Raw genomic sequence first — 27,954 nt, 5'->3', positions numbered from 1 at the left:
CAATCCGGCTTCAATCCATCTTCACTCCGGGCTTCACTCCCCGGAATCACTCCCGGCTTCACTCCGCCTTCAATCCCGGCTTCACTCCAGCTTCACCCGCGGCTTCACCCCGGCTTCACTCCCGGCATCACTCCTGCTTCACTCCCGGCTTCAAACCGGCTTCACTCCCGGCTTCACTCCTGGCTTCACTCCAGGCTTCACTCCCTGCTTCACTCAGGCTTCACTCCCGGCTTCGCTCCCGGCTTCACTCCCGGCTTCACTCGGGCTTCACTTCCGGCTTCACTCCTGGCTTCACTCCGGCTTCACTCCCAGCTTCACTACCGGCTTCACTCCGGCTCCACTCGCGGCATCACTCCCGGCTTCAATCCCGTCTTCAAACCCGGCTTCACTCCGGCTTCACTCCCGGCTTCACTCCGGTTTCACTCGGGCTTCACTCCCGGCTTCATTCCGGCTTCACTCCCGGCTTCACTCCCGGCTTCACTCCCGGCTTCATTCCCGGCTTCACTCCGGGCTTCACCCCGGCTTCACTCCGGGCTTCACTACCGGATTCACTGCCGGATTCAATCCCGGCTTCACTCCCGGCTTCACTCCCGGCTTCATTCCCGGCTTCACTCCGGGCTTCACCCCGGCTTCACTCCGGGCTTCACTACCGGATTCACTGCCGGATTCAATCCCGGCTTCACTCCCGGCTTCACTCCCTGCTTCGCTCCGGCTTCACTCCCGGCTTCACTCCCGGCTTCACTCCCGGCTTCACTCCCGGCTTAACTCCGGCTTAACTCCGGCTTAACTCCGGCTTAACTCCGGCTTCACTCCCGGCTTCACTTCGGCTTCTCTCCAGGCTTCACTCCCGGCTTCACTTCGGCTTCTCTCCAGGCTTCACTCCCGGCTTCACTCCGGTTTTACTCCCGGCTTCACTCAGGCTTCACTCCCGGCTTCACTCCCGCTTCACTCCCGGCTTCACTCCCCGATTTACTCCCGGCTTCACACCCGGCCTCACACCCGGCCTCACACCCGGCCTCACACCCGGCCTCACACCCGGCCTCACACCCGGCCTCACACCCGGCCTCACACCCGGCCTCTACCCGGCCTCACACCCGGCCTCACACCCGGCTTCACTCTCGCTTCACACCCGGCCTCACTCCCGGCTTCACTCCCGCCTTCACTCCCGGCTTCACTATGGCTTCATTCCCGGCTTCACTCCCGGCTTCATTCCCGGCTTCACTCCGGTTTCACTCGAGCTTCACTCCCGGCTTCACTCCCGGCTTCACTTCCGGCTTCACTCCCGGCTTCACTCCGGTTTCACTCGAGCTTCACTCCCGGCTTCACTCCCGGCTTCACTCCGGCTTCACTCCCGGCTTCACTCCCGGCTTCAATCCGGGCTTCACCCCGGCTTCACTCGGGCTTCACTCCCGGCTTCACTCCCGGCTTCACTCCCGGCTTCACTCCGGCTTCACTCCCGGCTTCACTCCCGGCTTCACTCCCGGCTTCACTCAGGCTTCACTCAGGCTTCACTCCCGGCTTCACTCAGCCTTCACTCCCGGCTTCACCCCCGGCTTCACTCCCGGCTTCAATCCGGCTTCAATCCATCTTCACTCCGGGCTTCACTCCCCGGCTTCACTCCCGGCTTCACTCGGGCTTCACTTCCGGCTTCACTCCTGGCTCCACTCCGGCTTCACTCCCAGCTTCACTACCGGCTTCACTCCGGCTCCACTCGCGGCATCACTCCCGGCTTCAATCCCGTCTTCAAACCCGGCTTCACTCCGGCTTCACTCCCGGCTTCACTCCGGTTTCACTCGGACTTCACTCCCGGCTTCATTCCGGCTTCACTACCGGCTTCACTCCCGGCTTCACTCCCGGCTTCACTCCCGGCTTCATTCCCGGCTTCACTCCGGGCTTCATTCCCGGCTTCACTCCGGGCTTCACCCCGGCTTCACTCTGGGCTTCACTACCGGATTCACTGCCGGATTCAATCCCGGCTTCACTCCCGGCTTCACTCCCTGCTTCGCTCCGGCTTCACTACCGGCTTCACTCCCGGCTTCACTCCCGGCTTCACTCCCGGCTTCACTCCCGGCTTAACTCCGGCTTAACTCTGGCTTAACTCCGGCTTCACTTCGGCTTCTCTCCAGGCTTCACTCCCGGATTCACTCCCGGCTTCACTCCGGTTTTACTCCCGGCTTCACTCAGGCTTCACTCCCGGCTTCACTCCCGGCTTCACTCCCGCTTCACTCCCGGCTTCACTCCCCGATTTACTCCCGGCTTCACACCCGGCCTCACACCCGGCCTCACACCCGGCCTCACACCCGGCCTCACACCCGGCCTCACACCCGGCCTCACACCCGGCCTCACACCCGGCCTCACACCCGGCCTCACTCCCGGCCTCACTCCCGGCTTCACTCCCGGCTTCACTCCCGGCTTCACTATGGCTTCATTCCCGGCTTCACTCCCGGCTTCACTCCCGGCTTCGCTCCGGTTTCACTCGAGCTTCACTCCCGGCTTCACTCCCGGCATCACTCCCGGCTTCACTCCGGTTTCACTCCCGGCTTCACTCCGGGCTTCATCCCGGCTTCACTCGGGCTTCTCTCCGGCTTCACTCCCTGCTTCACTCGGGCTTCACTCCCGGCTTCACTCCCGGCTTCACTCCCGGCTTCACTCCCGGCTTCACTCCCGGCTTCACTCCCGGCTTCACTCCGGGCTTCTCTCCGGGCTTCACTCCCGGCTTCACTCCCGGCTTCACTCCCGGCTTCACTCCCGGCTTCACTCAGGCTTCACTCAGGCTTCACTCCCGGCTTCACTCAGGCTATACTCCCGGCTTCACTCAGGCTCACTGCCGGCTTCACCCCCGGCTTCAATCCGGCTTCAATCCATCTTCACTCCGGGCTTCACTCCCCGGAATCACTCCCGGCTTCACTCCGCCTTCAATCCCGGCTTCACTCCAGCTTCACTCGCGGCTTCACCCCGGCTTCACTCCCGGCATCACTCCTGCTTCACTCCCGGCTTCACTCCCGGCTTCACTCCGGCTTCACTCCTGGCTTCACTCCGGCTTCACTCCTGGCTTCACTCCAGGCTTCACTCCCTGCTTCACTCAGGCTTCACTCCCGGCTTCGCTCCCGGCTTCACTCCCGGCTTCACTCGGGCTTCACTTCCGGCTTCACTCCCGGCTTCACTCAGGCTATACTCCCGGCTTCACTCAGGCTTCACTGCCGGCTTCACCCCCGGCTTCACTCCCGGCTTCAATCCGGCTTCAATCCATCTTCACTCCGGGCTTCACTCCCCGGAATCACTCCCGGCTTCACTCCGCCTTCAATCCCGGCTTCACTCCAGCTTCACCCGCGGCTTCACCCCGGCTTCACTCCCGGCATCACTCCTGCTTCACTCCCGGCTTCAAACCGGCTTCACTCCCGGCTTCACTCCTGGCTTCACTCCAGGCTTCACTCCCTGCTTCACTCAGGCTTCACTCCCGGCTTCTTTCCCGGCTTCACTCCCGGCTTCACTCGGGCTTCACTTCCGGCTTCACTCCTGGCTTCACTCCGGCTTCACTCCCAGCTTCACTACCGGCTTCACTCCGGCTCCACTCGCGGCATCACTCCCGGCTTCAATCCCGTCTTCAAACCCGGCTTCACTCCGGCTTCACTCCCGGCTTCACTCCGGTTTCACTCGGGCTTCACTCCCGGCTTCATTCCGGCTTCACTCCCGGCTTCACTCCCGGCTTCACTCCCGGCTTCATTCCCGGCTTCACTCCGGGCTTCACCCCGGCTTCACTCCGGGCTTCACTACCGGATTCACTGCCGGATTCAATCCCGGCTTCACTCCCGGCTTCACTCCCGGCTTCATTCCCGGCTTCACTCCGGGCTTCACCCCGGCTTCACTCCGGGCTTCACTACCGGATTCACTGCCGGATTCAATCCCGGCTTCACTCCCAGCTTCACTCCCTGCTTCGCTCCGGCTTCACTCCCGGCTTCACTCCCGGCTTCACTCCCGGCTTCACTCCCGGCTTAACTCCGGCTTAACTCCGGCTTAACTCCGGCTTAACTCCGGCTTCACTCCCGGCTTCACTTCGGCTTCTCTCCAGGCTTCACTCCCGGCTTCACTTCGGCTTCTCTCCAGGCTTCACTCCCGGCTTCACTCCGGTTTTACTCCCGGCTTCACTCAGGCTTCACTCCCGGCTTCACTCCCGCTTCACTCCCGGCTTCACTCCCCGATTTACTCCCGGCTTCACACCCGGCCTCACACCCGGCCTCACACCCGGCCTCACACCCGGCCTCACACCCGGCCTCACACCCGGCCTCTACCCGGCCTCACACCCGGCCTCACACCCGGCTTCACTCTCGCTTCACACCCGGCCTCACTCCCGGCTTCACTCCCGCCTTCACTCCCGGCTTCACTATGGCTTCATTCCCGGCTTCACTCCCGGCTTCACTCCCGGCTTCACTCCGGTTTCACTCGAGCTTCACTCCCGGCTTCACTCCCGGCTTCACTCCGGCTTCACTCCCGGCTTCACTCCCGGCTTCAATCCGGGCTTCACCCCGGCTTCACTCGGGCTTCACTCCCGGCTTCACTCCCGGCTTCACTCCGGCTTCACTCCCGGCTTCACTCCCGGCTTCACTCCCGGCTTCACTCAGGCTTCACTCAGGCTTCACTCCCGGCTTCACTCAGCCTTCACTCCCGGCTTCACCCCCGGCTTCACTCCCGGCTTCAATCCGGCTTCAATCCATCTTCACTCCGGGCTTCACTTCCCGGCTTCACTCCCGGCTTCACTCGGGCTTCACTTCCGGCTTCACTCCTGGCTCCACTCCGGCTTCACTCCCAGCTTCACTACCGGCTTCACTCCGGCTCCACTCGCGGCATCACTCCCGGCTTCAATCCCGTCTTCAAACCCGGCTTCACTCCGGCTTCACTCCCGGCTTCACTCCGGTTTCACTCGGACTTCACTCCCGGCTTCATTCCGGCTTCACTACCGGCTTCACTCCCGGCTTCACTCCCGGCTTCACTCCCGGCTTCATTCCCGGCTTCACTCCGGGCTTCATTCCCGGCTTCACTCCGGGCTTCACCCCGGCTTCACTCTGGGCTTCACTACCGGATTCACTGCCGGATTCAATCCCGGCTTCACTCCCGGCTTCACTCCCTGCTTCGCTCCGGCTTCACTCCCGGCTTCACTCCCGGCTTCACTCCCGGCTTCACTCCCGGCTTCACTCCCGGCTTCACTCCCGGCTTAACTCCGGCTTAACTCTGGCTTAACTCCGGCTTCACTTCGGCTTCTCTCCAGGCTTCACTCCCGGATTCACTCCCGGCTTCACTCCGGTTTTACTCCCGGCTTCACTCAGGCTTCACTCCCGGCTTCACTCCCGGCTTCACTCCCGCTTCACTCCCGGCTTCACTCCCCGATTTACTCCCCGCTTCACACCCGGCCTCACACCCGGCCTCACACCCGGCCTCACACCCGGCCTCACACCCGGCCTCACACCCGGCCTCACACCCGGCCTCACTCCCGGCCTCACTCCCGGCTTCACTCCCGGCTTCACTCCCGGCTTCACTATGGCTTCATTCCCGGCTTCACTCCCGGCTTCACTCCCGGCTTCGCTCCGGTTTCACTCGAGCTTCACTCCCGGCTTCACTCCCGGCATCACTCCCGGCTTCACTCCGGTTTCACTCCCGGCTTCACTCCGGGCTTCATCCCGGCTTCACTCGGGCTTCTCTCCGGCTTCACTCCCTGCTTCACTCGGGCTTCACTCCCGGCTTCACTCCCGGCTTCACTCCCGGCTTCACTCCCGGCTTCACTCCGGGCTTCACTCCGGGCTTCTCTCCGGGCTTCACTCCCGGCTTCACTCCCGGCTTCACTCCCGGCTTCACTCCCGGCTTCACTCCCGGCTTCACTCCCGGCTTCACTCAGGCTTCACTCAGGCTTCACTCCCGGCTTCACTCAGGCTATACTCCCGGCTTCACTCAGGCTTCACTGCCGGCTTCACCCCCGGCTTCACTCCGGCTTCAATCCATCTTCACTCCGGGCTTCACTCCCCGGAATCACTCCCGGCTTCACTCCGCCTTCAATCCCGGCTTCACTCCAGCTTCACTCGCGGCTTCACCCCGGCTTCACTCCCGGCATCACTCCTGCTTCACTCCCGGCTTCACTCCCGGCTTCACTCCGGCTTCACTCCTGGCTTCACTCCGGCTTCACTCCTGGCTTCACTCCAGGCTTCACTCCCTGCTTCACTCAGGCTTCACTCCCGGCTTCGCTCCCGGCTTCACTCCCGGCTTCACTCGGGCTTCACTTCCGGCTTCACTCCTGGCTTCACTCCGGCTTCACTCCGGCTTCACTCCCAGCTTCACTACCGGCTTCACTCCGGCTCCACTCGCGGCATCACTCCCGGCTTCAATCCCGTCTTCAAACCCGGCTTCACTCCGGCTTCACTCCCGGCTTCACTCCGGTTTCACTCGGGCTTCACTCCCGGCTTCATTCCGGCTTCACTCCCGGCTTCACTCCCGGCTTCACTCCCGGCTTCATTCCCGGCTTCACTCTGGGCTTCACTACCGGATTCACTGCCGGATTCAATCCCGGCTTCACTCCCGGCTTCACTCCCGGCTTCATTCCCGGCTTCACTCCGGGCTTCACCCCGGCTTCACTCCGGGCTTCACTACCGGATTCACTGCCGGATTCAATCCCGGCTTCACTCCCGGCTTCACTCCCTGCTTCGCTCCGGCTTCACTCCCGGCTTCACTCCCGGCTTCACTCCCGGCTTCACTCCCGGCTTCACTCCCGGCTTCACTCCCGGCTTCACTCCCGGCTTAACTCCGGCTTAACTCCGGCTTCACTCCCGGCTTCACTTCGGCTTCTCTCCAGGCTTCACTCCCGGCTTCACTTCGGCTTCTCTCCAGGCTTCACTCCCGGCTTCACTCCCGGATTCACTCCCGGCTTCACTCCGGTTTTACTCCCGGCTTCACTCAGGCTTCACTCCCGGCTTCACTCCCGCTTCACTCCCGGCTTCACTCCCCGATTTACTCCCGGCTTCACACCCGGCCTCACACCCGGCCTCACACCCGGCCTCACACCCGGCCTCACACCCGGCCTCACACCCGGCCTCACACCCGGCCTCACACCCGGCCTCACTCCCGGCTTCACTCCCGGCTTCACTCCCGGCTTCACTATGGCTTCATTCCCGGCTTCACTCCCTGCTTCACTTCCGGCTTCACTCCCGGCTTCACTCCGGTTTCACTCGAGCTTCACTCCCGGCTTCACTCCCGGCTTCACTCCCGGCTTCACTCCCGGCTTCAATCCGGGCTTCACCCCGGCTTCACTCGGGCTTCACTCCGGCTTCTCTCCCTGCTTCACTCCGGCTTCACACCCGGCTTCACTCCCGGCTTCACTCCGGCTTCACTCCCGGCTTCACTCCCGGCTTCACTCCCGGCTTCACTCGGGCTTCTCTCCAGGCTTCACTCCCGGTTTCACTCCCGGCTTCACTCCCGGCTTCACTCAGGCTTCACTCAGGCTTCACTCCCTGCTTCACTCCCGGCTTCACTCCCGGCTTCACTCCCGGCTTCACTCAGGCTTCACTCAGGCTTCACTCCGGCTTCACTCAGGCTTCACTCCCGGCTTCACTCAGGCTTCACTGCCGGCTTCACCCCCGGCTTCACTCCCGGCTTCAATCCGGCTTCAATCCATCTTCACTCGGCTTCACTCCCCGGAATCACTCCCGGCTTCACTCCCGGCTTCACTCCCGGCTTCACTATTGCTTCATTCCGGCTTCACTCCCTGCTTCACTTCCGGCTTCACTCCCGGCTTCACTCCGGCTTCACTCGGCTTCTCTCCGGCTTCTCTCCCTGCTTCACTCGGGCTTCACTCCCGGCTTCACTCCCGGCTTCACTCCGGCTTCACTCCCGGCTTCACTCCCGGCTTCACTCCGGCTTCACTCCCGGCTTCACTCCAGGCTTCACTCCCGGCTTCACTCCCGGCTTCACTCAGGCTTCACTCCCGGCTTCACTCAGGCTTCACTCCCGGCTTCAATCGGCTTCAATCCATCTTCACTCCGGGCTTCACTCCCCGGAATCACTCCCGGCTTCACTCCCCGCTTCACTCCCGGCTTCACTCCAGCTTCACTCCCAGCATCTCTCCCGGCTTCACTCCCGGCTTCAAACCGGATTCACTCCCGGCTTCACTCCGGCTTCAATCCCGGCTTCACTCCAGCTTCACTCCCGGCTTCACCCCGGCTTCACTCCCGGCTTCACTCCCAGCTTCACTCCGTCTTCACTCCCGGCTTCACACCCAGCTTCACTCCGTCTTCACTCCCGGCTTCACACCCTACTTCACTCCCGGCTTCACTCAGGCTTCACTCCCGGCTTCACTCAGGCTTCACTGCCGGCATTACCCCCGGCTTCACTCCCGGCTTCAATCCGGCTTCAATCCATCTTCACTCCGGGCTTCACTCCCCGGAATCACTCCCAGCTTCACTCCCGGCTTCAATCCCGGCTTCACTCCAGCTTCACTCCCGGCTTCACCCCGGCTTCACTCCCGGCATCACTCCTGCTTCACTCCCGGCTTCAAACCGGCTTCACTCCCGGCTTCAAACCGGATTCACTCCCGGCTTCACTCCGGCTTCAATCCCGGCTTCACTCCAGCTTCACTCCCGGCTTCACCCCGGCTTCACTCCCGGCATCACTCCTGCTTCACTCCCGGCTTCACTCCCGGCTTCACGCCGGCTTCACTCCCGTCTTCACTCCCGGCTTCACTCCGTCTTCACTCCCAGCTTCACTCCGGCTTCACTCCCGGCTTCACTCCGGCTTCACTCCGGCTTCACTCCCGGCTTCGCACCGGCTTCACTCCCGGCTTCACTCCGGCTTCACTCGGGCTTCACTCCGGCTTCACTCCCGGCTTCACTCCCGGCTTCACTCCGGCTTCACTCCGGCTTCACTCCGGCTTCACTCCCGGCTTCGCACCGGCTTCACTCCCGGCTTCGCACCGGCTTCACTCCCGGCTTCACTCCCGGCTTCACGCCGTCTTCACTCCCGTCTTCACTCCCGGCTTCACTCCGTCTTCACTCCCAGCTTCACTCCCAGCTTCACTCCGGCTTCACTCCCGGCTTCACACCCTACTTCACTCCCGGCTTCACTCCGGCTTCACTCCGGCTTCACTCCCGGCTTCACTCCCGGCTTCGCACCGGCTTCACTCCCGGCTTCACTCCGGCTTCACTCGGGCTTCACTCCAGGCTTCACTCCCGTCTTCACTCCTGGCTTCACTCGGGCTTCACTCCCGGCTTCACTCCCGGCTTCACTCCCGGCTTCACTCCGGCTTCAATTCCGGCTTCACTCCTGGCTTCACTCCGGCTTCACTCCCAGCTTCACTACCGGCTTCACTCCGGCTCCACTCGCGGCATCACTCCCGGCTTCAATCCCGTCTTCAAACCCGGCTTCACTCCGGCTTCACTCCCGGCTTCAAACCGGTTTCACTCGGGCTTCACTCCCGGCTTCACTCCCGGCTTCACTCCCGGCTTCACTCCGGGCTTCACCCCGGCTTCACTCGGGCTTCACTGCCGGATTCAATCCCGGCTTCACTCCCGGCTTCACTCCCGGCTTCACTCCCTGCTTCGCTCCAGCTCCACTCCCGGCTTCACTCCCGGCTTCACTCCCGGCTTCACTCCCGGCTTCACTCCCGGCTTCACTCCAGGCTTCACTTCGGCTTCTCTCCAGGCTTCACTCCCGGCTTCACTCCCGGCTTCACTCCCGGCTTCACTCTTTTTTCACTCCCGGCTTCACTCAGGCTTCACTCCCGGCTTCACTCCGGCTTCACTCCCGGCTTTCCTCCTGCTTCATTCCCGGCTTCACTTCCGGCTTCACTCCCGGTTTCACTCCCGGCTTCATTCCGGCTTCACTCCCGGCTTCACTCCCGGCTTCACTCCCGGCTTCACTCCGGGCTTCACTCCAGCTTCACTCCGGCTTCACTCGGGCTTCACAACCGGATCAACTCTCGGATTCAATAACGGCTTCACTCCCGGCTTCACTCCCGGCTTCAGTCCGGCTTCACTCCCGACTTCACTCGCTGCTTCACTCCCGGCTTCACTCCCGGCTTCACTCCGGCTTCACTCCCGGCTTCATTCTTGGCTTCATTCTCGGCTTCCCTCCCGGCTTCACTCCAGGCTTCACTCCCGGCTTCACTCAGGCTTCACTCCCGGCTTCACTCAGGCTTCACTCCCGGCTTCACTCCGGCTTCACTCCCGGCTTTCCTCCTGCTTCATTCCCGTCTTCACTTCCGGCTTCACTCCCGGCTTCACTCTGGCTTCACCCCCGCCTTCACTCCCGGCTTCACTCAGCCTTCACTCCTGGCTTCACTCCTGGCTTCACTCCGGCTTAACCCCCGGCATCACTCCGGCTTCACTCAGGCTTCACTCCCGGTTTCACTCCAGGCTTCACTCCAAGCTTCACCCAGGCTTCACTCCGGCTTCACTCCGGCTTCACTCCAGCTTCACTACCGGTTTCACTCCGGCTTCTCTCAGGTTTCGCTCCCGGCTTCACTCCGGCTTCACTCCCGGCTTCACTTCCGGCGTCACTCCCGGCTTCACTCCCGGCTTCACTCCCAGCTTCACTCCGGCGTCACTCCCGGCTTCACTCCCTATTTCACTCCCGGCTTCACTCCGGCTTCACTCCCGGCTTCACTCCGGCTTCACTCCCGGCTTCACTCCGGCTTCACTCCGGCTTCACTCCGGCTTCACTCCGGCTTCACTCCCGGGTTCACTCCCGGCTTCACTCTGGCTTCACTCCCGGCTTCACTACCGGCTTCACTCCCCTCTTCACTCCCAGCTTCACTCTCGGCTTTCCTCCTTCTTCGTTACCGGCTTCACTTCCGGCTTCACTCCCGGCTTCACTCCCGGCTTCACTCCTGGCTTCACTCCTGGCTTCACTCCGGCTTCACACCCGTCTTCACTCCCGGGTTCACACCGTCTTCACTCCCGACGTCACTCCCGGCTTCACTCCCGTCTTCACTCCGGCTTCACTCCCGTCTTGACTCCCGTCTTGACTCCCGTCTTCGCTCCCGTCTTCGCTCCCGTCTTCGCTCCCGTCTTCGCTCCCGTCTTGACTCCCATCTTCACTCCCGTCTTCACACCCGTCTTCACTCCGGCTTCATTCCAGGCATCATTCCCGGTTTCATTCCTGGCTTCACTTCCGGCTTCACTCAGGCTTCACTCCGGCTTCACTCCCAGCTTCACTCCGGCTTCACTCCCGGCTTCATGCTGGCTTCACTCCGGCTTCACTCCCGGCTTCACTCCTGTCTTCACTCCGGCTTCACTCCCGGCTTCACTCCCGGCTTCACTCCCGGCTTCACTACCGGCTTCACTCTGGCTTCACTCTGGCTTCACTCCGGCTTCACGCCCGGCTTCACTCCCGTCTTCACTCCCGGCTTCACTCCCGGCTTCACTCCCGGCTTCACTCCCGGCTTCACTCCCGGCTTCACTCTGGCTTCACACCCGGCTTCACACCCGGCTTCACACCCGGCTTCACTCCCGGCTTCACTCCCGGCTTCACTCCCGGCTTCACTCCCGGCTTCACTCCGTCTTCACTCGCGCCTTCACTCCCTGCTTCACTCCGACTTCATTCCCGGCTTCACTCCGGCTTCACTCCCCTCTTCACTCCCAGCTGCACTCCCGGCTTTCCTCCTTCTTCGTTACCGGCTTCACATACGGCTTCACTCCCGGCTTCACTCCGGCTTCACTTCCGGACTCACTCCCGGCTTCACTCCCGTCTTCTCTCCCGGCTTCACACCATCTTCACTCCCGACATCACTCCCGGCTTCACTCCCGTCTTCACTCCGGCTTCACTCCCGGCTTCACTCCAGCTTCACTCCCGACGTCAATCCCTGCTTCACTCCCGGCATCACTCCGGCTTCAATCCTGTCTTCACTCCCGTCTTCATTCCCGGCTTCACTCCGGGCTTCACTCCTGTCTTCACTCCCGGCTTCATTCCCGGCTTCACTCCGGGCTTCACTCGCGCTTCACTCCCGGCATTACTCCCGGCTTCACTCCCGGCTTCACTCCCGGCTTCACACCCGGCTTCACTCCCGGCTTCACACCCGGCTTCACTCCCGGCTTCACTCCCGGCTTCACTCTGGCTTCACTCCGGCTTCACGCCCGTCTTCACTACCGGCTTCACTCCTGGCTTCACTCCCTGCATCTCTCCGGCTTCACTCTGTCTTCACTCGCGCCTTCACTCCCTGCTTCACTCCGACTTCATTCCCGGCTTCACTCCGGCTTCACTCCCCTCTTCACTCCCAGCTTCACTCCCGGCTTTCCTCCTTCTTCGTTACCGGCTTCACTTCCGGCTTCACTTCCGGCTTCACTCCCGGCTTCACTCCCTGCATCTCTCCGGCTTCACTCCGGCTTCACTCCCAGCTTCACTCCGACTTCATTCCCGGCTTCACTCCGGCTTCACTCCCCTCTTCACTCCCAGCTGCACTCCCGGCTTTCCTCCTTCTTCGTTACCGGCTTCACATCCGGCTTCACTCCGGCTTCACTCCCGGCTTCACTCCCGGCTTCACTCCCGGCTTCACTCCGGCTTCACTCCGGCTTCACACCCGTCTTCACTCCCGGCTTCACACCGTCTTCACTCCGGCTTCACTCCCGTCTTGACTCCCGTCTTGACTCCCATCTTGACTCCCGTCTTGACTCCCGTCTTGACTCCCGTCTTGACTCCCGTCTTCACTCCGGTCTTCACTCCCGTCTTCACTCCGGGCTTCACTCCGGCTTCATTCCCGGCTTCATTCCGGCTTCATTCCCGGCTTCATTCCCGGTTTCATTCCTGGCTTCACTCCCGGCTTCACTCCGGCTTCACTCCCGGCTTCACTCCGGGCTTCATCCCGGCTTCACTCGGGCTTCTCTCCGGCTTCACTCCCTGCTTCACTCGGGCTTCACTCCCGGCTTCACTCCCGGCTTCACTCCCGGCTTCACTCCCGGCTTCACTCAGGCTATACTCCCGGCTTCACTCAGGCTTCACTGCCGGCTTCACCCCCGGCTTCACTCCCGGCTTCAATCCGGCTTCAATCCATCTTCACTCCGGGCTTCACTCCCCGGAATCACTCCCGGCTTCACTCCGCCTTCAATCCCGGCTTCACTCCAGCTTCACCCGCGGCTTCACCCCGGCTTCACTCCCGGCATCACTCCTGCTTCACTCCCGGCTTCAAACCGGCTTCACTCCCGGCTTCACTCCTGGCTTCACTCCAGGCTTCACTCCCTGCTTCACTCAGGCTTCACTCCCGGCTTCGCTCCCGGCTTCACTCCCGGCTTCACTCGGGCTTCACTTCCGGCTTCACTCCTGGCTTCACTCCGGCTTCACTCCCAGCTTCACTACCGGCTTCACTCCGGCTCCACTCGCGGCATCACTCCCGGCTTCAATCCCGTCTTCAAACCCGGCTTCACTCCGGCTTCACTCCCGGCTTCACTCCGGTTTCACTCGGGCTTCACTCCCGGCTTCATTCCGGCTTCACTCCCGGCTTCACTCCCGGCTTCACTCCCGGCTTCATTCCCGGCTTCACTCCGGGCTTCACCCCGGCTTCACTCTGGGCTTCACTACCGGATTCACTGCCGGATTCAATCCCGGCTTCACTCCCGGCTTCACTCCCGGCTTCATTCCCGGCTTCACTCCGGGCTTCACCCCGGCTTCACTCCGGGCTTCACTACCGGATTCACTGCCGGATTCAATCCCGGCTTCACTCCCGGCTTCACTCCCTGCTTCGCTCCGGCTTCACTCCCGGCTTCACTCCCGGCTTCACTCCCGGCTTCACTCCCGGCTTAACTCCGGCTTAACTCCGGCTTAACTCCGGCTTAACTCCGGCTTCACTCCCGGCTTCACTTCGGCTTCTCTCCAGGCTTCACTCCCGGCTTCACTTCGGCTTCTCTCCAGGCTTCACTCCCGGCTTCACTCCGGTTTTACTCCCGGCTTCACTCAGGCTTCACTCCCGGCTTCACTCCCGCTTCACTCCCGGCTTCACTCCCCGATTTACTCCCGGCTTCACACCCGGCCTCACACCCGGCCTCACACCCGGCCTCACACCCGGCCTCACACCCGGCCTCACACCCGGCCTCACACCCGGCCTCACACCCGGCCTCACACCCGGCCTCTACCCGGCCTCACACCCGGCCTCACACCCGGCTTCACTCTCGCTTCACACCCGGCCTCACTCCCGGCTTCACTCCCGCCTTCACTCCCGGCTTCACTATGGCTTCATTCCCGGCTTCACTCCCGGCTTCATTCCCGGCTTCACTCCGGTTTCACTCGAGCTTCACTCCCGGCTTCACTCCCGGCTTCACTTCCGGCTTCACTCCCGGCTTCACTCCGGTTTCACTCGAGCTTCACTCCCGGCTTCACTCCCGGCTTCACTCCGGCTTCACTCCCGGCTTCACTCCCGGCTTCAAACCGGGCTTCACCCCGGCTTCACTCGGGCTTCACTCCCGGCTTCACTCCCGGCTTCACTCCGGCTTCACTCCCGGCTTCACTCCCGGCTTCACTCCCGGCTTCACTCAGGCTTCACTCAGGCTTCACTCCCGGCTTCACTCAGCCTTCACTCCCGGCTTCACCCCCGGCTTCACTCCCGGCTTCAATCCGGCTTCAATCCATCTTCACTCCGGGCTTCACTCCCCGGCTTCACTCCCGGCTTCACTCGGGCTTCACTTCCGGCTTCACTCCTGGCTCCACTCCGGCTTCACTCCCAGCTTCACTACCGGCTTCACTCCGGCTCCACTCGCGGCATCACTCCCGGCTTCAATCCCGTCTTCAAACCCGGCTTCACTCCGGCTTCACTCCCGGCTTCACTCCGGTTTCACTCGGACTTCACTCCCGGCTTCATTCCGGCTTCACTCCCGGCTTCACTCCCGGCTTCACTCCCGGCTTCACTCCCGGCTTCATTCCCGGCTTCACTCCGGGCTTCATTCCCGGCTTCACTCCGGGCTTCACCCCGGCTTCACTCTGGGCTTCACTACCGGATTCACTGCCGGATTCAATCCCGGCTTCACTCCCTGCTTCGCTCCGGCTTCACTCCCGGCTTCACTCCCGGCTTCACTCCCGGCTTCACTCCCGGCTTCACTCCCGGCTTCACTCCCGGCTTAACTCCGGCTTAACTCTGGCTTAACTCTGGCTTAACTCCGGCTTCACTTCGGCTTCTCTCCAGGCTTCACTCCCGGATTCACTCCCGGCTTCACTCCGGTTTTACTCCCGGCTTCACTCAGGCTTCACTCCCGGCTTCACTCCCGGTTCACTCCCGCTTCACTCCGGCTTCACTCCCCGATTTACTCCCGGCTTCACACCCGGCCTCACACCCGCTCACACCCGGCCTCACACCCGGCCTCACACCCGGCCTCACACCCGGCCTCACACCCGGCCCTCACTCCGGCCTCACTCCCGGCTTCACTCCCGGCTTTCACTCCGGCTTCACCTATGGCTTCATTCCCGGCTTCACTCCCGGCTTCACTCCCGGCTTCGCTCCGGTTTCACTCGAGCTTCACTCCCGGCTTCACTCCCGGCATCACTCCCGGCTTCACTCCGGTTTCACTCCCGGCTTCACTCCGGGCTTCATCCCGGCTTCACTCGGGCTTCTCTCCGGCTTCACTCCCTGCTTCACTCGGGCTTCACTCCCGGCTTCACTCCCGGCTTCACTCCCGGCTTCACTCCCGGCTTTACCCCCCGGCTTCACTCGGGCTTCACTCCCGGCTTCACTCCCGGCTTCACTCCCGGCTTCACTCCCGGCTTCACTCCCGGCTTCACTCCCGGCTTCACTCCGGGCTTCTCTCCGGGCTTCACTCCCGGCTTCACTCCCGGCTTCACTCCCGGCTTCACTCCCGGCTTCACTCCCGGCTTCACTCAGGCTTCACTCAGGCTTCACTCCCGGCTTCACTCAGGCTATACTCCCGGCTTCACTCAGGCTTCACTGCCGGCTTCACCCCCGGCTTCAATCCGGCTTCAATCCATCTTCACTCCGGGCTTCACTCCCCGGAATCACTCCCGGCTTCACTCCGCCTTCACTCCCGGCTTCACTCCGGCTTCACTCCTGGCTTCACTCCGGCTTCACTCCTGGCTTCACTCCAGGCTTCACTCCCTGCTTCACTCAGGCTTCACTCCCGGCTTCGCTCCCGGCTTCACTCCCGGCTTCACTCGGGCTTCACTTCCGGCTTCACTCCTGGCTTCACTCCGGCTTCACTCCCAGCTTCACTACCGGCTTCACTCCGGCTCCACTCGCGGCATCACTCCCGGCTTCAATCCCGTCTTCAAACCCGGCTTCACTCCGGCTTCACTCCGGTTTCACTCGGGCTTCACTCCCGGCTTCATTCCGGCTTCACTCCCGGCTTCACTCCCGGCTTCACTCCGGGCTTCTCTCCGGGCTTCACTCCCGGCTTCACTCCCGGCTTCACTCCCGGCTTCACTCCCGGCTTCACTCCCGGCTTCACTCCCGGCTTCACTCAGGCTTCACTCAGGCTTCACTCCCGGCTTCACTCAGGCTATACTCCCGGCTTCACTCAGGCTTCACTGCCGGCTTCACCCCCGGCTTCAATCCGGCTTCAATCCATCTTCACTCCGGGCTTCACTCCCCGGAATCACTCCCGGCTTCACTCCGCCTTCAATCCCGGCTTCACTCCAGCTTCACTCGCGGCTTCACCCCGGCTTCACTCCCGGCATCACTCCTGCTTCACTCCCGGCTTCACTCCCGGCTTCACTCCGGCTTCACTCCTGGCTTCACTCCGGCTTCACTCCTGGCTTCACTCCAGGCTTCACTCCCTGCTTCACTCAGGCTTCACTCCCGGCTTCGCTCCCGGCTTCACACCCCGGCTTCACTCGGGCTTCACTTCCGGCTTCACTCCTGGCTTCACTCCGGCTTCACTCCCAGCTTCACTACCGGCTTCACTCCGGCTCCACTCGCGGCATCACTCCCGGCTTCAATCCCGTCTTCAAACCCGGCTTCACTCCGGCTTCACTCCCGGCTTCACTCCGGTTTCACTCGGGCTTCACTCCCGGCTTCATTCCGGCTTCACTCCCGGCTTCACTCCCGGCTTCACTCCCGGCTTCATTCCCGGCTTCACTCCGGGCTTCACCCCGGCTTCACTCTGGGCTTCACTACCGGATTCACTGCCGGATTCAATCCCGGCTTCACTCCCGGCTTCACTCCCGGCTTCATTCCCGGCTTCACTCCGGGCTTCACCCCGGCTTCACTCTGGGCTTCACTACCGGATTCACTGCCGGATTCAATCCCGGCTTCACTCCCGGCTTCACTCCCTGCTTCGCTCCGGCTTCACTCCCGGCTTCACTCCCGGCTTCACTCCCGGCTTCACTCCCGGCTTCACTCCCGGCTTCACTCCCGGCTTAACTCCGGCTTAACTCCGGCTTAACTCCGGCTTCACTCCCGGCTTCACTTCGGCTTCTCTCCAGGCTTCACTCCCGGCTTCACTTCGGCTTCTCTCCAGGCTTCACTCCCGGCTTCACTCCCGGATTCACTCCCGGCTTCACTCCGGTTTTACTCCCGGCTTCACTCAGGCTTCACTCCCGGCTTCACTCCCGCTTCACTCCCGGCTTCACTCCCCGATTTACTCCCGGCTTCACACCCGGCCTCACACCCGGCCTCACACCCGGCCTCACACCCGGCCTCACACCCGGCCTCACACCCGGCCTCACACCCGGCCTCACACCCGGCCTCACTCCCGGCTTCACTCCCGGCTTCACTCCCGGCTTCACTATGGCTTCATTCCCGGCTTCACTCCCTGCTTCACTTCCGGCTTCACTCCCGGCTTCACTCCGGTTTCACTCGAGCTTCACTCCCGGCTTCACTCCCGGCTTCACTCCCGGCTTCACTCCCGGCTTCAATCCGGGCTTCACCCCGGCTTCACTCGGGCTTCTCTCCGGCTTCTCTCCCTGCTTCACTCGGGCTTCACTCCCAGCATCACTCCCGGCTTCACTCCGGCTTCACTCCCGGCTTCACTCCCGGCTTCACTCCCGGCTTCACTCGGGCTTCTCTCCAGGCTTCACTCCCGGTTTCACTCCCGGCTTCACTCCCGGCTTCACTCAGGCTTCACTCAGGCTTCACTCCCTGCTTCACTCCCGGCTTCACTCCCGGCTTCACTCCCGGCTTCACTCAGGCTTCACTCAGGCTTCACTCAGGCTTCACTCAGGCTTCACTCCGGCTTCACTCAGGCTTCACTGCCGGCTTCACCCCCGGCTTCACTCCCGGCTTCAATCCGGCTTCAATCCATCTTCACTCCGGGCTTCACTCCCCGGAATCACTCCCGGCTTCACTCCCGGCTTCTCTCCCGGCTTCACTCCCGGCTTCACTATTGCTTCATTCCCGGCTTCACTCCCTGCTTCACTTCCGGCTTCACTCCCGGCTTCACTCCGGCTTCACTCGGGCTTCTCTCCGGCTTCTCTCCCTGCTTCACTCGGGCTTCACTCCCGGCTTCACTCCCGGCTTCACTCCGGCTTCACTCCCGGCTTCACTCCCGGCTTCACTCCGGCTTCACTCCGGCTTCACTCCCGGCTTCACTCAGGCTTCACTCCCGGCTTCACTCAGGCTTCACTCCCGGCTTCAATCCGGCTTCAATCCATCTTCACTCCGGGCTTCACTCCCCGGAATCACTCCCGGCTTCACTCCCCGCTTCACTCCCGGCTTCACTCCCGGCTTCACTCCCGGCATCTCTCCCGGCTTCACTCCCGGCTTCACAGCGGCTTCACTCCCAGCTTCACTCCGGCTTCAATCCCGGCTTCACTCCAGCTTCACTCCCGGCTTCACCCCGGCTTCACTCCCGGCTTCACACCCGGCTTCACTCCGTCTTCACTCCCGGCTTCACTCCCAGCTTCACTCCGTCTTCACTCCCGGCTTCACACCCTACTTCACTCCCGGCTTCACTCAGGCTTCACTCCCGGCTTCACTCAGGCTTCACTGCCGGCATTACCCCCGGCTTCACTCCCGGCTTCAATCCGGCTTCAATCCATCTTCACTCCGGGCTTCACTCCCCGGAATCACTCCCAGCTTCACTCCCGGCTTCAATCCCGGCTTCACTCCAGCTTCACTCCCGGCTTCACCCCGGCTTCACTCCCGGCATCACTCCTGCTTCACTCCCGGCTTCAAACCGGCTTCACTCCCGGCTTCAAACCGGCTTCACCCCCAGCATCACTCCGGCTTCAATCCCGGCTTCAATCCGGCATCACTCCGGGCTTCACCCCCTGGCATCACTCCCAGCTTCACTCCCGGCTTCACTCCAGCTTCACTCAGGCTTCACTCCGGCTTCACTCCCGGCATCACTCCGTCTTCACTCCCAGCTTCACTCCGGCTTCACTCCCGGCTTCACTCCGGCTTCACTCCGGCTTCACTCCCGGCTTCGCACCGGCTTCACTCCCGGCTTCACTCCGGCTTCACTCGGGCTTCACTCCGGCTTCACTCCCGGCTTCACTCCCGGCTTCACTCCGGCTTCACTCCGGCTTCACTCCCGGCTTCGCACCGGCTTCACTCCCGGCTTCGCACCGGCTTCACTCCCGGCTTCACTCCCGGCTTCACGCCGTCTTCACTCCCGTCTTCACTCCCGGCTTCACTCCGTCTTCACTCCCAGCTTCACTCCCAGCTTCACTCCGGCTTCACTCCCGGCTTCACACCCTACTTCACTCCCGGCTTCACTCCGGCTTCACTCCGGCTTCACTCCCGGCTTCACTCCCGGCTTCGCACCGGCTTCACTCCCGGCTTCACTCCGGCTTCACTCGGGCTTCACTCCAGGCTTCACTCCCGTCTTCACTCCTGGCTTCACTCGGGCTTCACTCCCGGCTTCACTCCCGGCTTCACTCCCGCTTCACTCCGGCTTCAATTCCGGCTTCACTCCTGGCTTCACTCCGGCTTCACTCCCAGCTTCACTACCGGCTTCACTCCGGCTCCACTCGCGGCATCACTCCCGGCTTCAATCCCGTCTTCAAACCCGGCTTCACTCCGGCTTCACTCCCGGCTTCAAACCGGTTTCACTCGGGCTTCACTCCCGGCTTCACTCCCGGCTTCACTCCCGGCTTCACTCCGGGCTTCACCCCGGCTTCACTCGGGCTTCACTACCGGATTCACTGCCGGATTCAATCCCGGCTTCACTCCCGGCTTCACTCCCGGCTTCACTCCCTGCTTCGCTCCAGCTCCACTCCCGGCTTCACTCCCGGCTTCACTCCCGGCTTCACTCCCGGCTTCACTCCCGGCTTCACTCCAGGCTTCACTTCGGCTTCTCTCCAGGCTTCACTCCCGGCTTCACTCCCGGCTTCACTCCCGGCTTCACTCCCGGCTTCACTCCCGGCTTCACTCCAGGCTTCACTTCGGCTTCTCTCCAGGCTTCACTCCCGGCTTCACTCCCGGATTCACTCCCGGCTTCACTCCGGTTTTACTCCCGGCTTCACTCAGGCTTCACTCCCGGCTTCACTCCCGCTTCACTCCCGGCTTTCCTCCTGCTTCATTCCCGGCTTCACTTCCGGCTTCACTCCCGGTTTCACTCCGGCTTCATTCCATCTTCACTCCCGGCTTCACTCCCGGCTTCAACTCCCGGCTTCACTCCGGGCTTCACTCCAGCTTCACTCCGGCTTCACTCGGGCTTCACAACCGGATCAACTCTCGGATTCAATAACGGCTTCACTCCCGGCTTCACTCCCGGCTTCAGTCCGGCTTCACTCCCGACTTCACTCGCTGCTTCACTCCCGACTTCACTCGCTGCTTCACTCCCGGCTTCACTCCCGGCTTCACTCCGGCTTCACTCCCGGCTTCATTCTTGGCTTCATTCTCGGCTTCCCTCCCGGCTTCACTCCAGGCTTCACTCCCGGCTTCACTCAGGCTTCACTCCCGGCTTCACTCAGGCTTCACTCCCGGCTTCACTCCGGCTTCACTCCCGGCTTTCCTCCTGCTTCATTCCCGTCTTCACTTCCGGCTTCACTCCCGGCTTCACTCTGGCTTCACCCCCGCCTTCACTCCCGGCTTCACTCAGCCTTCACTCTTGGCTTCACTCCTGGCTTCACTCCGGCTTAACCCCCGGCATCACTCCGGCTTCACTCAGGCTTCACTCCCGGTTTCACTCCAGGCTTCACTCCAAGCTTCACCCAGGCTTCACTCCGGCTTCACTCCGGCTTCACTCCAGCTTCACTACCGGTTTCACTCCGGCTTCTCTCAGGTTTCGCTCCCGGCTTCACTCCGGCTTCACTCCCGGCTTCACTTCCGGCGTCACTCCCGGCTTCACTCCCGGCTTCACTCCCAGCTTCACTCCGGCGTCACTCCCGGCTTCACTCCCTATTTCACTCCCGGCTTCACTCCGGCTTCACTCCCGGCTTCACTCCCGGCTTCACTCCGGCTTCACTCCGGCTTCACTCCGGCTTCACTCCCGGGTTCACTCCCGGCTTCACTCTGGCTTCACTCCCGGCTTCACTACCGGCTTCACTCCCCTCTTCACTCCCAGCTTCACTCTCGGCTTTCCTCCTTCTTCGTTACCGGCTTCACTTCCGGCTTCACTCCCGGCTTCACTCCCGGCTTCACTCCTGGCTTCACTCCTGGCTTCACTCCGGCTTCACACCCGTCTTCACTCCCGGGTTCACACCGTCTTCACTCCCGACGTCACTCCCGGCTTCACTCCCGTCTTCACTCCGGCTTCACTCCCGTCTTGACTCCCGTCTTGACTCCCGTCTTCGCTCCCGTCTTCGCTCCCGTCTTCGCTCCCGTCTTGACTCCCATCTTCACTCCCGTCTTCACACCCGTCTTCACTCCGGCTTCATTCCAGGCATCATTCCCGGTTTCATTCCTGGCTTCACTTCCGGCTTCACTCAGGCTTCACTCCGGCTTCACTCCCAGCTTCACTCCGGCTTCACTCCCGGCTTCATGCTGGCTTCACTCCGGCTTCACTCCCGGCTTCACTCCTGTCTTCACTCCGGCTTCACTCCCGGCTTCACTCCCGGCTTCACTCCCGGCTTCACTCCCGGCTTCACTCTGGCTTCACTCTGGCTTCACTCCGGCTTCACGCCCGGCTTCACTCCCGGCTTCACTCCCGGCTTCACTCCCGGCTTCACTCCCGGCTTCACTCCCGGCTTCACTCTGGCTTCACACCCGGCTTCACTCCCGGCTTCACACCCGGCTTCACTCCCGGCTTCACTCCCGGCTTCATTCCAGGTTTCACTCCCGGCTTCACTCCGTCTTCACTCGCGCCTTCACTCCCTGCTTCACTCCGACTTCATTCCCGGCTTCACTCCGGCTTCACTCCCCTCTTCACTCCCAGCTGCACTCCCGGCTTTCCTCCTTCTTCGTTACCGGCTTCACATACGGCTTCACTCCCGGCTTCACTCCGGCTTCACTTCCGGACTCACTCCCGGCTTCACTCCCGTCTTCTCTCCCGGCTTCACACCATCTTCACTCCCGACATCACTCCCGGCTTCACTCCCGTCTTCACTCCGGCTTCACTCCCGGCTTCACTCCAGCTTCACTCCCGACGTCAATCCCTGCTTCACTCCCGGCATCACTCCGGCTTCAATCCTGTCTTCACTCCCGTCTTCACTCCCGTCTTCACTCCCGTCTTCACTCCCGTCTTCACTCCCGGCTTCATTCCCGGCTTCACTCCGGGCTTCACTCGGGCTTCACTCGGGCTTCACTCCCGGCTTCACTCCCGGCTTCACTCCCGGCTTCACACCCGGCTTCACTCCCGGCTTCACACCCGGCTTCACTCCCGGCTTCACTCCCGGCTTCACTCTGGCTTCACTCCGGCTTCACGCCCGTCTTCACTACCGGCTTCACTCCTGGCTTCACTCCCTGCATCTCTCCGGCTTCACTCTGTCTTCACTCGCGCCTTCACTCCCTGCTTCACTCCGACTTCATTCCCGGCTTCACTCCGGCTTCACTCCCCTCTTCACTCCCAGCTTCACTCCCGGCTTTCCTCCTTCTTCGTTACCGGCTTCACTTCCGGCTTCACTTCCGGCTTCACTCCCGGCTTCACTCCCTGCATCTCTCCGGCTTCACTCCGGCTTCACTCCCAGCTTCACTCCGACTTCATTCCCGGCTTCACTCCGGCTTCACTCCCCTCTTCACTCCCAGCTGCACTCCCGGCTTTCCTCCTTCTTCGTTACCGGCTTCACATCCGGCTTCACTCCGGCTTCCCTCCCGGCTTCACTCCCGGCTTCACTCCCGGCTTCACTCCGGCTTCACTCCGGCTTCACACCCGTCTTCACTCCCGGCTTCACACCGTCTTCACTCCCGACGTCACTCCCGGCTTCACTCCCATCTTCACTCCGGCTTCACTCCCGTCTTGACTCCCGTCTTGACTCCCATCTTGACTCCCGTCTTGACTCCTGTCTTGACTCCCGTCTTGACTCCCGTCTTCACTCCGGTCTTCACTCCCGTCTTCACTCCGGGCTTCACTCCGGCTTCATTCCCGGCTTCATTCCGGCTTCATTCCCGGCTTCATTCCCGGTTTCATTCCTGGCTTCACTTCCGGCTTCACTCAGGCTTCCCTTCGGCTTCACTCCCAGCTTCACTCCGGCTTCACTCCCGGCTTCACGCCGGCTTCACTCCGGCTTCACTCCCGGCTTCACTCCCGCCTTCACTCCGGCTTCACTCCCGGCTTCACTCCGGCTTCACTCCGGCTTCACTCCCGGCTTCACTCCCGGCTTCACTCTGGCTTCACTCCCGGCTTCACTCTGGCTTCACTCCCGGCTTCACTCTGGCTTCACTCCCGGCTTCACACCCGTCCTCACTCCTGTCTTCACTCCCGGCTTCACTCTGGCTTCATTCCCGGCTTCACTCCCGGCTTCACTCCCGGCTTCACTCCCGGCTTCACTCCCGGCTTCACTCCTGGCTTCACTCCCTGCATCTCTCCGGCTTCACTCCGTCTTCACTCGCGCCTTCACTCCCTGCTTCGCTTCGACTTCATTCCCGGCTTCACTCCGGCTTCACTCCCCTCTTCACTCCCAGCTGCACTCCCGGCTTTCCTCCTTCTTCGTTACCGGCTTCACATCCGGCTTCACTCCTGGCTTCACTCCGGCTTCACTTCCGGACTCACTCCCGGCTTCACTCCCGGCTTCACTCCCGGCTTCACCCCAGCTTCACTCCCGACTTCACTCCGGCTTCACTCCGGCTTCACTCCCGCCTTCTCTCCCGGCTTCACACCGTCTTCACTCCCGACGTCACTCCCGGCTTCACTCCGGCTTCACTCCCCTCTTCACTCCCAGCTGCACTCCCGGCTTTCCTCCTTCTTCGTTACCGGCTTCACATCCGGCTTCACTCCCGGCTTCATTCACGGCTGCTCTTCCGGCTTCACTCCCGGCTTCACTCCGGCTTCACTTCCGGACTCACTCCCGGCTTCACTCCTGGCTTCACTCCCGGCTTCTCCCCAGCTTCACTCCCGGCTTCACTCCGGCTTCACTCCGGCTTCACTCCCGTCTTCTCTCCCGGCTTCACACCGTCTTCACTCCCGACGTCACTCCCGTCTTCACTCCGGCTTCACTCCCGGCTTCAATCTGGCTTCACTCCCGACGTCAATCCCTGCTTCACTCCCGGCATCACTCCGGCTTCAATCCTGTCTTCACTCCCGTCTTCACTCCCGGCTTCACACCCGGCTTCACACCCGGCTTCACACCCGGCTTCACTCCCGGCTTCACTCCCGTCTTCACTCCCGGCTTCACTCCCGGCTTCACTCCCGGCTTCACTCCCGGCTTCACTCCCGGCTTCACTCTGGCTTCACTCCCGGCTTCACTCCCGTCTTCACTCCGTCTTCACTCGCGCCTTCACTCCCTGCTTCACTTCGACTTCATTCCCGGCTTCACTCCGGCTTCACTCCCCTCTTCACTCCCAGCTGCACTCCCGGCTTTCCTCCTTCTTCGTTACCGGCTTCACATCCGCCTTCACTCCTGGCTTCACTCCGGCTTCACTTCCGGACTCACTCCCGGCTTCACTCCCGGCTTCACTCCCGGCTTCACTCCCGGCTTCACTCCCGGCTTCACCCCAGCTTCACTCCCGGCTTCACTCCGGCTTCACTCCCGCCTTCTCTCCCGGCTTCACACCGTCTTCACTCCCGACGTCACTCCCGGCTTCACTCCGGCTTCACTCCCCTCTTCACTCCCAGCTGCACTCCCGGCTTTCCTCCTTCTTCGTTACCGGCTTCACATCCGGCTTCACTCCTGGCTTCATTCCCGGCTTCTCTTCCGGCTTCACTCCTGGCTTCACTCCGGCTTCACTTCCGGACTCACTCCCGGCTTCACTCCTGGCTTCACTCCCGGCTTCTCCCCAGCTTCACTCCCGGCTTCACTCCGGCTTCACTCCGGCTTCACTCCCGTCTTCTCTCCCGGCTTCACACCGTCTTCACTCCCGACGTCACTCCCGGCTTCACTCCCGTCTTCACTCCCGTCTTCACTCCGGCTTCACTCCCGGCTTCAATCTGGCTTCACTCCCGACGTCAATCCCTGCTTCACTCCCGGCATCACTCCGGCTTCAATCCTGTCTTCACTCCCGTCTTCACTCCCGGCTTCACACCCGGCTTCACACCCGGCTTCACACCCGGCTTCACTCCCGGCTTCACTCCCGTCTTCACTCAAGGCTTCACTCCCGGCTTCACTCCCGGCTTCACTCCCGGCTTCACTCCCGGCTTCATTCCCGGCTTCACTCCCGGCTTCACTCTGGCTTCACTCCCGGCTTCACTCCCGTCTTCACTCCGTCTTCACTCGCGCCTTCACTCCCTGCTTCACTTCGACTTCATTCCCGGCTTCACTCCGGCTTCACTCCCCTCTTCACTCCCTGCTGCACTCCCGGCTTTCCTCCTTCTTCGCTACCGGCTTCACATCCGGCTTCACTCCTGGCTTCACTCCGGCTTCACTTCCGGACTCACTCCCGGCTTCACTCCCGGCTTCACTCCCGGCTTCACTCCCGGCTTCACTCCCGGCTTCACCCCAGCTTCACTCCCGGCTTCACTCCGGCTTCACTCCGGCTTCACTCCCGCCTTCTCTCCCGGCTTCACACCGTCTTCACTCCCGACGTCACTCCCGGCTTCACTCCGGCTTCACTCCCCTCTTCACTCCCAGCTGCACTCCCGGCTTTCCTCCTTCTTCGTTACCGGCTTCACATCCGGCTTCACTCCCGGCTTAATTCCCGGCTTCTCTTCCGGCTTCACTCCTGGCTTCACTCCGGCTTCACTTCCGAACTCACTCCTGGCTTCACTCCCTGCTTCACTCCCGGCTTCACCCCAGCTTCACTCCCGGCTTCACTCCGGCTTCACTCCGGCTTCACTCCCGTCTTCTCTCCCGGCTTCACACCGTCTTCACTCCCGACGTCACTCCCGGCTTCACTCCCGTCTTCACTCCCGTCTTCACTCCGGCTTCACTCCCGGCTTCAATCTGGCTTCACTCCCGACGTCAATCCCTGCTTCACTCCCGGCATCACTCCGGCTTCAATCCTGTCTTCACTCCCGTCTTCACTCCCGGCTTCTCACCCGGCTTCACACCCGGCTTCACACCCGGCTTCACTCCCGGCTTCACTCCCGGCTTCACTACCGGCTTCACTCCCGGCTTCACTCCCGGCTTCACTCCCGGCTTCACTCCCGGCTCACTCCCGGCTTCACTCCTGGCTTCACTCCCTGCATCTCTCCGGCTTCACTCCGTCTTCACTCGCGCCTTCACTCCCTGCTTCACTCCGACTTCATTCCCGGCTTCACTCCGGCTAAACTCCCCTCTTCGCTCCCAGCTGCACTCCCGGCTTTCCTCATTCTTCGTTACCGGCTTCATATCCAGCTTCACTCCCGGCTTCATTCCCGGCTTCTCTTCCGGCTTCACTCCTGGCTTCACTGCGGCTTCACTTCCGGACTCACTCCCGGCTTCACTCCCGGCTTCACCCCCGGCTTCACCCCAGCTTCACTCCCGGCTTCACTCCGGCTTCACTCCGGCTTCACTCCCGTCTTCTCTCCCGGCTTCACACCGTCTTCACTCCCGACGTCACTCCTGGCTTCACTCCCGTCTTCACTCCGGCTTCACTCCCGGCTTCACTCCGGCTTCACTCCCGACGTCAATCCCTGCTTCACTCCCGGCATCACTCCGGCTTCAATCCTGTCTTCACTCCCATCTTCACTCCCGGCTTCACTCCCGGCTTCACTCCCGGCTTCACTCCCGGCTTCACTCCTGGCTTCACTCACTGCATCTCTCTGGCTTCACTCCGTCTTCACTCGCGCCTTCACTCCCTGCTTCACTTCGACTTCATTCCCGGCTTCACTCCGGCTTCACTCCCCTCTTCACTCCCAGCTGCACTCCCGGCTTTCCTCCTTCTTCGTTAACGGCTTCACATCCGGCTTCACTCCTGGCTTCACTCCGGCTTCACTTCCGCACTCACTCCCGGCTTCACTCCCGGCTTCACTCCCGGCTTCACCCCAGCTTCACTCCCGGCTTCACTCCGGCTTCACTCCGGCTTCACTCCCGCCTTCTCTCCCGGCTTCACACCGTCTTCACTCCCGACGTCACTCCCGGCTTCACTCCGGCTTCACTCCCCTCTTCACTCCCAGCTGCACTCCCGGCTTTCCTCCTTCTTCGTTACCGGCTTCACATCCGGCTTCACTCCCGGCTTCATTCCCGGCTTCTCTTCCGGCTTCACTCCCGGCTTCACTCCGGCTTCACTTCCGGACTCACTCCCGGCTTCACTCCTGGCTTCACTCCCGGCTTCACCCCAGCTTCACTCCCGGCTTCACTCCGGCTTCACTCCGGCTTCACTCCCGTCTTCTCTCCCGGCTTCACACCGTCTTCACTCCCGACGTCACTCCCGGCTTCACTCCCGTCTTCACTCCCGTCTTCACTCCGGCTTCACTCCCGGCTTCAATCTGGCTTCACTCCCGACGTCAATCCCTGCTTCACTCCCGGCATCACTCCGGCTTCAATCCTGTCTTCACTCCCGTCTTCACTCCCGGCTTCACACCCGGCTTCACACCCGGCATCTCACCGGCTTCACTTCCCGGCTTCACTCCCGGCTTCACTCCCGTCTTCACT

The sequence above is a fragment of the Carcharodon carcharias genome, chromosome 27 (assembly GCF_017639515.1).
Source record: "Carcharodon carcharias isolate sCarCar2 chromosome 27, sCarCar2.pri, whole genome shotgun sequence".
NCBI classification, from domain to species: Eukaryota; Metazoa; Chordata; class Chondrichthyes; order Lamniformes; family Lamnidae; genus Carcharodon; species Carcharodon carcharias.
Note: the sequence above shows the minus strand (reverse complement) of the source record.